Raw genomic sequence first — 11,662 nt, 5'->3', positions numbered from 1 at the left:
AACAAATATGTTGGCTCGAAAACAGTAATAGAAAGAGTGACTTGCCCTGGCCGGTTTGGCTCAGCGGTTAGAGCGTCGGCCTGAGGTCCTGAGAGACCCGGGTTCGGTTCCCGCTAAGGGCCCGTACCTCGGTTGCAGTTTGTCCCCGGCCCTGGTCAGTTGTGCGGGTTGCAGCCACTCGATGTGTCCCTTTCACATCGATGTTTCTCTCTCTCTCTCTGTTCCTCTCTCTCCCCCCCACTCTACCTGAACAAAAAATGGAAAAATGTCCTCGAGTGAGGATGAAAAAAAAAAAAAGAAAGAGTAACTTTCCTTTTGCTAATATGATAAAGTGTTTTAAGCACAGAGGTAATAGAAAAGAAAACAAAATTCAATCTGCTGCCCCTCTGTCATATAGTACACAGGAACTTAAAGGCATCTGTCGATAATGAGAACAGTCTATGCTAAGGGAAGCACATTTGCAAAACTCAGTTTCCTCAGCAGAATCCTTATTTGAGTCCCCTCCCAAATTTTGAGCAATAATTAACAAATATAATTATATATATTGAAAGTGTACATTGTAATGATTTGAGATATATATGTGTGTGTGTATATATATATGACTGATTAGCAAGATAAAGATAATTACCATATCTGTCAGCTTACATAGTTAACGTGTGTGTGTGTGTGTGTGTGTGTTAAAAGTGCTTAAGATCTACTCTCATCAACTTTCAAGATACAATACCATATTATAAATCATGGTCACCATGCTGTATATTAGATCCTTAGAACTTACTCTTCTGACAACTCAAAGCTTGTACCCTTCACCTATACCTCCCACTCTGTCCCCATTCCCTGGCAACCATTGTTTGTTTGGATTTTTTTTTTTTTTTTTCAGATATACATAATAGTGATACCATATTAGATAGCGCACTGTATTTCTCTCTCTCTCTCTAGCTTATTTCACGTAGCGTATTGCCCTTCAGTTTCATTCACGTTGTCACAAAGGGCAATATTTCCTTCTTTTTTATGGGTAATATTCTATCATATATGCATGCTACATTTCATTTAATCATTTACACATGGGAGGAAATTTGGATTGTTTTCATATGTTGGCAGTTGTGAACCTTATTTATGTTTTTATGTAGCTTCATTACAATTTTATTTTAAAAAATGAGACTGAAATCACACACACACTTCTAGCAGTTTACACTAAATGTGACATCAAATGTTTAGAACTAAATGAAGTAATTCATTCTGGAGCATTTGATGTATGCTTTTGGGAACACTGTGGGCGTTTCCTGACACCGTGCATACTTAGCATGGCAGTAAACGGCGGCTCTCAGTCAGCCACCATTTTGCCCCTTAGAAGACATTTGTCTCCCAGGAGACAGTTTGGTTATTGCAATTTGTTGGCAGAGGTTCATAATAATACCTAGAAGCCAAGGGTGTTTCTAAACATTCTACAAGGCACATTATAGCTCCCACTCCAAAGAATTATCCAGCCTATAATGTGAGTTTTGCTAAGGTTGAGAAACCCCACAACAGACTATTTCATGAGCGCACAACTTAATTTTATATCTTAAAACATTTATGATTTTAGACTATTTTTTTTTCTTTATTGGTTATAGAGACAGAGGAAGTGAGAGGGAGAGAGAGATGGAAACATTGATGAGAGAGAACATTGATTGGCAGCCTCCTGCATGCCCCCACTGGGAACAGGGCCCACAACCTGGGCATATGCCCTGACCGGGAATCGAACCGGCAACCTCTTGGTGCATGGGTCGATGCTCAGCCACTGAGCCACACTGACTGGACTGATATGAGACTATTGATTGTTGAATTATAATTCCAGAATATATCTGAAATGTTAAAGACTCATTATTATATACCCATATTTTTAGTATGCAATGTAAATATTATGAGAACTAGTCATTCATAAAGAGCTGAATTTGAAGGCTCCCTAACATCATAAAACATTACCTTTATAATAAGCAAATCAGTGATGAGTTGCTTTTTACCCTGAGCAGGTGAGCAATTCACTCACATTTCTTAGGGAATTGATGTATCTAGCTTAACTGAAATTATTTTATTTATCATTTAAAATGCAACATAATCTCATTTAAGAGTGGTGACACTGAAAAGGATGAATAGCATTCTTGTTACATTCTCTTTGTGTATTCAGAGAAAAAAACACAGATTATTCACTCTGTAGGAAACTAGAAATCATCTATTCTAATCCTCATGTTTTATATATAGAGAGAATAATACTCAAAAAGGGGAAGTGTCAATCCAAGATTGCACAACTAGTTAGTAGTGAAACCAGATCTACTGTAACATTATATATCACTATCAAAATGAGGTCATGATTTGATCACTCTGTAAAATTGAATCTCCGTATACTGAGGTGTTATATTGAGATGATTTATAATGGAATTTTTCTCAGCCACGATAGTTTAGAATTGTCCTTCATGACTGACATGACCTCTTTTGCCATCTAGATAAGATGGAACTTACCACATAATAAGTTTTTCTTTCTCCAAAATGTACTTTCTTTCTGCTAATATTACATTCATACCAGAAAGATCATTTTCAAGTCACAGTGCACCACATACAACAGGCTGCTGTAAATTATGTTATGCCTTTAAAGTTGGACAAGCATGTGTCTGTGTGTCAGAGATATTAAGGAGTGAGTCTCTAAAAGCTCATTTCTAGCCACAAATCCAGTAGGCTTTTACATTTTTATGAAAGAAATCTGTCCTTGAACAAAATCCTACATATAGATTTATAGGTTTTTCTTTCTCTTTTCTTTTACCTTATTGTTGAATGATTCTCCTGGGCTTTGTGCCTTCATTTTTGATTCAGGCCATGTGGCCAAATTATTTTTGTTCTTTTTATTTTTACCTCAAATTCAAGACTACTGATTTTGTCTTTAAATGAAGATTATAAACTGAATGGGAACTGCATATATTTCTCTTTAGGAAGGTGTGCAATAATCTATATTTCATAACAGTTTGAAGTGAAAAACTTTACAGAAGTTTGACCTAGATATGAAAACGGTGAAAGTATCATCTCAACTTATCACCCCAACTTGTCACCAATTTATAATTTTGGTATAATTTTATATAATATTCTGTTATCTATACTCTTATTAGGGCATTTAGCAAATTGAAGCTTTATGGATAAGAAGCTCCAACAGTACATATTGGCAAAATGAACTCTTCTATTTCATAACCTCTACTTAGATGCATTATAATACGGTTCATTTCATGATTCAATAACTAAAACTTCTTAGGAAAGATCCAACATGTTATGTTAATGCTACAGAAACTCAATATAAAGGGGCCTACCTTTTAAACAGCTGCTTCATCAAAGAATAAATGGTCACAGCCTCAGCAGACTTTATTGTTATATTATAACTATCTCCTTGCTACAGATAATGCTAGAAGACAGTATTAATTATATGAAATACTATGGTAATATATAAAATTGCTCTGATATGTTGTCATCTTTTTAGGTATGTTTTAGTGTATTTAGCATAATTATATTGAACAAAGAGTTTCTCAGAATGTCTTAGACATTCTTGAGGATTAAGGGTGTCACTATATAATACTCCTTTTTTCCTTCCTGATTTAGAAACAATTTGAAAAATAAGGCACAAAATACAGCCAGGTAGATATGAAAATTATTATTAAAGACAGCATATAAAAACTCTCTAAAAGTAATGACTGTTATTCTTTCTTTCTCCCACATCACCTCCTTCTCCATACTTGTAGGTTCCTCAGAATCTCTGAACCCAGGGAAAGTCTATATTTACAAAGCTACTTGATTTTTCCAGACGACTGCCTTTTTGGGGTTGAGGTGGGTAAATATACAGATAATAACCAAAAATTAAACTTTCAGGGCTTTAATTCTACAAAGTCAGGAAAATTAATCAGACAGTGAATGACTGCTTCTTCTTACCCACCAACTAGAGAGAAATAAAAGATAAGAGATGTAGCGAGGAGGGGTATTCTAATACAAGTATATCTTCATCTGCAGATGTGATGCCAGAGAAAGAGTATCCTCACAACATAGCATATTCTAATAAAATGTATTTTACTTAATTGATTGACTATCCTCTGATAAGATACTCTTATCTTCCTGGTGGTGATTCATTAGTTTTCTATCCCTTCATAATGAGAGAAAATGTCAGTGTGTCCTCAGGGATTCTGTAGTTCTGCTGTTTTTTTTTTTTTTGTTTTGTTTTTTTGTTTTTTTCCAATGGTTATCTTCTTGTAAGGGATATGGATTATAAGGATAGGAAAAATGATCAAAATATTGAGTTGATTATGAGGTGGAAAATATTTACAGTAAAATACTAATTTTTCTCTCTGTTTAACATTTATGAAAACAATCAAGATTAGTCTTGATTAAAGATTCACTTTTGTTTAGATCTTAAAATATTTTTATTATCAAATTCTGTGTTATTCAATTATGCTAATGAAAATCATTGTGAGGTGCTTTTGGGTTTTTGGAACTTAGAGAATGAAGTTAAATATTTGTGTTTTATTCTGAGTAACTTTAGTAGCCATAGTCATTTTAAAATGGTTATGATGCATAATTATGATGTTAAATTGTCTTAAAGAGAATAGTTAATAGGCAGTAATAATGTAGTAGAATATGGAATTATCATGGTTTATATTAATATTTCTCATTCATGAATATTTAATTAAAAAGTGTATCACAAGTTTTAGACTAAGGAAATAAGTGTTGTTTCAATTGTTTTTAATTGATTCTATGTAGTACTTTGAACTAGGAAAAAGATTAAAGGAGATATTTGTTTCAGTATATCACTGCAGATGTATCTGTTGTCTAGATTTCAAGGCATCGGCTACATGACAGACCAAAGGAAAACAAGAAACTAGCTTGTTAGAATCATATCACCATGATTCTAAACTATAATATCCTGATATCCTGAAGTAGCCTCAAAATTAATTCACAAGAGGTAGAAAACCCCAAGAAAGAGCGTCTGAGCATTGCTGTCCTTTCCGGGAGCAATCCCAGGGCCTCCCTTTGAACCGGAGTCACATGTCTACTGATTCAAGTGAAGCTCTTCGCAAGATTTTATGACAGAATGTGGGCAGCAGGGTGACTTCTATTCTGAATCATAAAAGATGGTAATAAAGTACAAACATTTATTTTTTTTCTTTAGCTTCCATAAATTGTATATAAATTAAAGAAAACTCGAGAGAGAGATGACAGGTAGGTAGAAGACAGAGTTAGTAGTCCTCCCGCATTCCTGCTTTCACTTTCCATGGGTTCAGTTGTTTGTGCTCAACTATAGTACAAAAATATTAAATGAAAAAGTCCAAAAATAAACAATTCATAAATTTTGAGTAGCATGATGAAATCTCACACCATGCCACTGTCCCACTTGGGACATGAATCAACCCTGTGTCTAGTGTATCCACACTGTATACACTACCCACCTGTTAGTCACTTAGCAGCCCTCTGGGTTATCAGATCGGCCAAAGGGTGTCACAGTGCTTGTGTTCCAGTGACCCTCCCTTCACTCAATCATGGCCTCAAAGCTATTCACATGACTCTTATTACAGTTTATTGTTATAATTGTTCTGTTTTATTATTAGCTATTGTTGTTAATCTTTTATTGTACCTAACTTATAAATTAAACTTTTTCATAGGTATGTATGTAGAGGAAACACTTATGTAAAAGGTGTGGTACTCTTTGCAGCTTCAGGCATCCATGGAAGGTCTTGGAAAAAGTCCCCAGATAAGGGGGCTACTGGATATAGATATGAATAGAATAAACTTCTATTATGTATCTTTCTTTACATAGGCATATTTGGTAGCTAAACTTTTGCTGATGAAAGCTCAGTCTGACCCCCCGGAGAAGTAGTGTTAGATGCTTTGAGGGCATTAATCACTATTCATTCTCACCCTCCTTCTCCCTCCCTCTCCCTCCTCGGCAAACATCTTTCTGTCACATTTCTGCTCAGGACAGTGGAGGTTCTGACCAGGTTAAACAAGAGGGGGTTAGCAAGGCCAAGACCTTGAGAGAAAATCCTCTGACATCTCAGAAGCCCTGACTACCAAAGTTGAATTGGCCTGTCCATGCTCCTGATTTCTGCCACCGCATGACTCAGGAGCACTGGCAGGTCTGGTGCTGTTGATGATAAGCTAGTCTCTTAGACTTTTGTATTATATGCAAGTTCTCAGGAAACTTTTGAAAGTGAAAACAAAAAATAGAGAGAAAATTGAAGACTAAAGAGAGTGTGTTTTTGTTCTACAGCAGTACATCTACTCTGTAAAAGAACACATTTAACTATGAGGATGCTCTTCACTTCTATCCTATATTAACCTTATCTGATTTATGCTAATTTCTGGCCATAATGATAATAGAAACACAGTTAGAGTCACGTAGAAGATTTGCTTTACTATTACTCCACCTACTGGAATTGCCCTTAACTGACCACAAATTCTAGGACTGAGACTTGTACAAAAATGAGGAGAGAAAGGGAATTGGAATTAAGTATGTACACTGACAAAACTGTTTTCTGAATATGAATATTTAATGACTTTGTAATTTTAAATGAATAGTTTTATTGGCGCATGAGTTGGAACTGTTCAGTAACATGACACATTGTTTTACTCTTTATTATTTTTATGTTAACTCCCCTTTGAGTTCTAACCACGTCATGTAAAATCTGTTATTTTAATACTAAAAGGCTGCACTATATATTATTACAATATGTATCATTTGCTTATCAATCAGACAGGTCTTCATTATAAAAATAAAACAGAAATTGAAAGTAGATTCTCTGATGTTTCCGAAATGTATCGAAACAAAACAATTTTAGAGGAACACTGAAGTATTTTCTCAGTGCACTCCTACATATCATGGTAATTAAAACAACTTTTGTTAAAAATACATATAGAAGACTTTGAGTTACTACAAATTATATATTCTAACTTAATAGGTTTTTGCAGAGCATTTAGATCAGAACATAGAAATTCTCTATGTATAAAGATATTTACATTTATTTTTAGAAACATTTTACCTTATTTTCAATATTGGAGTACCTGAAAAATACAATATAATTTTATTGTAATTAATTAGAATTTGATTAGAAGTAGGATTGCATATGATATTTGTATGGAGTACTTAATTGACCGGATAATGTATCCATGGCCATATATATTCTTAAAATTGCTTACTTAAAATAACATAGTGACAAAATATTTTGGGATATTGTCAGTTGTTAGTCTGACTATACTTTATATCTTATTTTTAAGATTCAAAATCAAATGAATTTATTTTATGAAGATTGAAAGTGATCCCTTCATGATAATGTGAAAACAAATTGACTGATACTAAAATAATGCTGAATTATGTGTGTTTATATAAATGTGAATAAATATGATACATAGGGTTTTTGTCAATATCCACATTTACAATAACTTTTCTTGAACGTTCATAACTAAAAACAACAGGACAACTTGAAACCAACATTTAATGTGGTTTTGGGCATTTTTCAGTATATTCCCAATAACCAATGATAATGTAGAGGCTGTTACCTCTATATCATAAATGATCATATAATAAATCTTGAATTAAATACTTGTATTTTCATATCCAAGAAAGGCCAAATGTGTATTTTAAATTGTGTGCAATCATTCAAAAATGTCATTGGAACGTGGTAAAAATCAGATGGTCACATGTTGTTTTTGATGGAAAATAACCTTGTCCTAGCACAAAATAAGATGAAGTTCTTTTCCTCTGCAGCACAATAAAAGCATGTATTAGGGCAAGTGAATCAACACAGCTGGTTGCTAGCATTATGATTAGGGATGCACTAGTTTAGATGAAATAAAACTGATCTGAATCTTTGCCCAAAGCCTGAACTGAAATGACCCTGAAATAAGTAAAATACTTTGCCAAACTTTTTTTTCTTTTACCTCCCTCTAGTTTCAATGCCCTGTTTTTATAGTGAAAGACTGGGGATAGCCTATCTCACTTTTTAAAAATATGTTTTTATTGATTTTGGGGGGTTGGGTCAGGGAAAGAGATAAAAACATCGATATGAAAGAGAAACACCAATCGTCTGCCTCCTGCATGCCTCTACTGGGGATCCAGCCCGAAACCTGGGCATGTGCCCTGACCACGGTAGAACCAAGACCTCTCAGCCCATGGGACATCGCTCAATCCACCAAGACACACCAGCTAGGCATCCTATCTCTTAATTAGCTTAAATAAGAAAGTAATAAAAATACAAATAACTAAACAAACATACAAATATACAACAAAACATATGCAAAATTTTAATTAAATTGAAAACCCCAAATTGAGTAAAATCGATTCTGTTTATTTTAAGTGAATTCCTTTTGGTGTCTTTTTCTAAGTAAACATTAGAAAAATTTTAGTTTAACTGAAGAATATAAAAATGTATTTTTAATTTTCCATAAGGTTTTTAAGAAATGTTTATTTCATGTCAGTGTACATTTTAAGTTGTTTTATGCTTCTATGCTCATTATAGCTCTGTTCTGATACAGACTAAGTACATGTGTAGCTACCCATTCTCCTATATGGGTTACAGTATAGGTAAGAATTTTAATGAAAAAGAATGTGTTTCAAGAATGCACATTATTGTCCGAAATTGAGATCTCAAAGTAGAATGAATGTTAGAGTTACAGATAAGCAAATCAGAGGAATCCTATCTTTCAAATATCCTTGTGTTCTCAGTAAAATGCAGATGCTACTATTATTGTGTTCATACTGAGACTGACACTGCATTTCCTTAATAAGCTGAGGGTCAGGAATAAATCATAAACTAGATCATAACAGTTTAGTGTTTTCCACCTACTAACTAATATCTCAGAAAAGAGTGCTGTGATTTAAGGCCAGTCAGCAGTTACTGTAAATGCAGTGATTTTTGATTGTTGGTTTTGTTTTTCTAAGTGAATGTAGAGTACCTCTAAGGTATAATATACTTGCTGGAACATGGCAGGTTGAAAAAGCAGAATGCCCTCTGCCTTTTTCGTGGGAAATAGCTAGCAGTGTCCTAGAAGGGAGAATGAAGAAATGAAAAAAGAAAAAGGTTAATAAAAGAAAAATGAAAAAAAGAGGAGGGTTGGGTAGGAAGACACAAAGAGACTAAGAAGAAGAAAGAAAAAAAAAAAAACAGAATAAGGAGAAGGAGAAATGCAAAGCACAGAGGAAGAGAAGGAAAAGAAAACAGGTGGAAATGTGATAAGAGGAAAAGAAAAAGCAGAGTGAAGAGTGATGAGTAAGAAGCAAAAAACAATGAAGAAAGAGTAAGTGAGGAAGAAATTGGAAGAGGGAGTAAAAGGTGTGGTTTCCCTTTAGATTCCTCATTGTTAGTTAATACCCATTTAAGGCTGAGAAATAAGCCAGCCCTGAGAGAGGCCTCCCTGTTCCTCACACTCCAGGTCTGGGGAAGTAGGGCAGGTCTCCCTCAGAGAGCTGTTCATGGGCCTTGAAATGCAGAGAGCCCTGTGGAGATGCTTTCAACGTTCTCTTCAAACCAAATTTCTACCCTTGTTTTATCTTGTGAAAATTATAAATCTCAAACTTAGTTACTGAATTAGAATGCTTAGGTAATAACAGGCATTGCAAATACTACATTAACTAAGAAGATAAATATTTGTGTGGTTTTGTTTGTTTGTTTTTTAAGAATCTTAGCCTAAGGGAATTGAGATCAAATATTCCTGTTGTCTTCAATCTTTCAGAAGAAAATCAACTCTTGAATTCATCCATCTTTCTTCAAAATCATCATCAGATTACTTGGAACTTACTTTACTATGATAGTATGATATTATAAAAAATATAGTTTCGTCTTTCTCCAGGTTCCTGGCCAGTTCCTAAAGCTCTTGTAATTTCCTGTATGATTCTTAGGTTTGATTTTTTTTTTTTTTTTTTAATTTTCTAAGAGCAATAGGAGTATCTTTTGTTATATTTGGTTTTTGTCCCTAATTCCTGAAACAGCTCCACAAGAACAGAGATCACCTTTTGTTATTCATGACAAACTTTTTTCAACTGTACCTGACTTTATGTTAATGAAGTGACTTTGGAGAGTCCCTATGCATGAGAGACTGTTGGCCAGAGGAACCAACCAGTGTTATCAGAGGGTTAGAACTTTCATCCCCAACCCCAGACACCCAGAAAGGGGAGAGGGTCTGGAGTTTGAGATGATCACTAATTGTCAGTGATTTAATTGATCTGGCCTAGATAATGAAGCCTCCATAAAAACACTAACTGAAGGAGTTTGGAGGGCTTGTGGTTTGATAAACACAGGGAGTTTTGGGGGTGGGTGGCATATGGAATCTCTGTGCCCCTTCCCCACACTTTGCCCCTTGTATCTCTTCATCTAGTTGTTTGTTTAATTCTTTTAAGATATCCTTTGTAATAAATTGGTAATAGTAAGTAACATGCTTTCCTGGGTTCTGTGAGAGCTACTCTAGCACATTATTAAACCTGAAGAATAGTCAGATGAACCCCCAATTTATAGTTGGTTGGTCAGAAGTTCAAGTGACAACCTGAAATTTGTGATTAGTGTCTGAAGTGGTCATGAGGGCAGTTGTGTGGGACTGAGCCCTTCACTGGTATGTTTTCACTAACACCAGGCACTTAGTGTCAGAATTGAGGATCTAGTCACTGAGAACTGGAGACTTGCCTATCTGGAAGCAACATTAAAAAAGTAAATAGAAATGCTAAAATTAATTTTATATTAATATATTTTATTCACCTAAAATTTCCAAGATGTTATTTCAACATGGAATTAGCAGAAATTATTAACGAAATACTACCTTTTCTGAAATTAAGTAACTAACGTTTGGAATGTTATCTGTACTTACAGCACATCCCATCCAGACCAGCACCGTCGTGTCCAGCAGGCGCGCTGCTGGCGATGGCCTCGCTGACAGTGACGCTCTAGCGCGAGCTTAGGACAGCGCAAGGCGTGCTTTCCTGAGTAGCGTGGAGGTTCATTTAAAAAATAGAGAGAGAGAGACCGAAAAATGGCGGCAGAGTGAACGAAGCTACACAGACCGTCTCCCAGAACCAAACTGGAATTACAACTATAACACAGACAAATCAACGGGAAAAACCAACAGAAAAGCAGCTTGTGAGGACCATACAACGAGGGACACTGACTCCATCCCGGTAGGCTTGCGAAGGCGCGAGACAGGGCTGGTAGCCCACGGTCTGCAGCTCAGCAGCGGCCTCAGCTGGGAGCAGCGCCCTCGGGTCACACTCCCAGGCGGCTCCACAGCGCAGCCGGGACAGAGGCTGAAACAGCCACAGCCACTCACCTTAGGCTCCGGCAGAGGGAGGGCGGACTGGACTGGAGCTGTGACGGGACACTCGGGGTTTGGAGGGCGCTCAGAGCTTTGGCTGAGTGCAGCCACTCAGGACGGTGGCCACATTGCTCCTTCCCAGGGCTCTGAGGAGAGGCAGCAGCCCCTCCCTCAGAGATCCAACCCCACCCTGTGGGCCATTGAAGTGCTAATTGAGGCTCACTAACAACCAGCATCTGCCCCACCCTCGTGAAAGCCCCTTGGCTGAGCACCAGAGGGAGTTTTTCAATCAACTGACAACCCAAAACTCATCAATTAACCTAGACTGCTAGCCTCCAGGAAAAAAGCTAGAGGATAACAGTATGTT

Source organism: Molossus molossus, unplaced genomic scaffold (genome assembly GCF_014108415.1).
Source record: "Molossus molossus isolate mMolMol1 unplaced genomic scaffold, mMolMol1.p scaffold_m16_p_5, whole genome shotgun sequence".
In the NCBI taxonomy this organism is placed as follows: domain Eukaryota; kingdom Metazoa; phylum Chordata; class Mammalia; order Chiroptera; family Molossidae; genus Molossus; species Molossus molossus.
The sequence above is the reverse complement of the archived record's forward strand: the minus strand, read 5'-3'. Positions refer to the sequence as shown.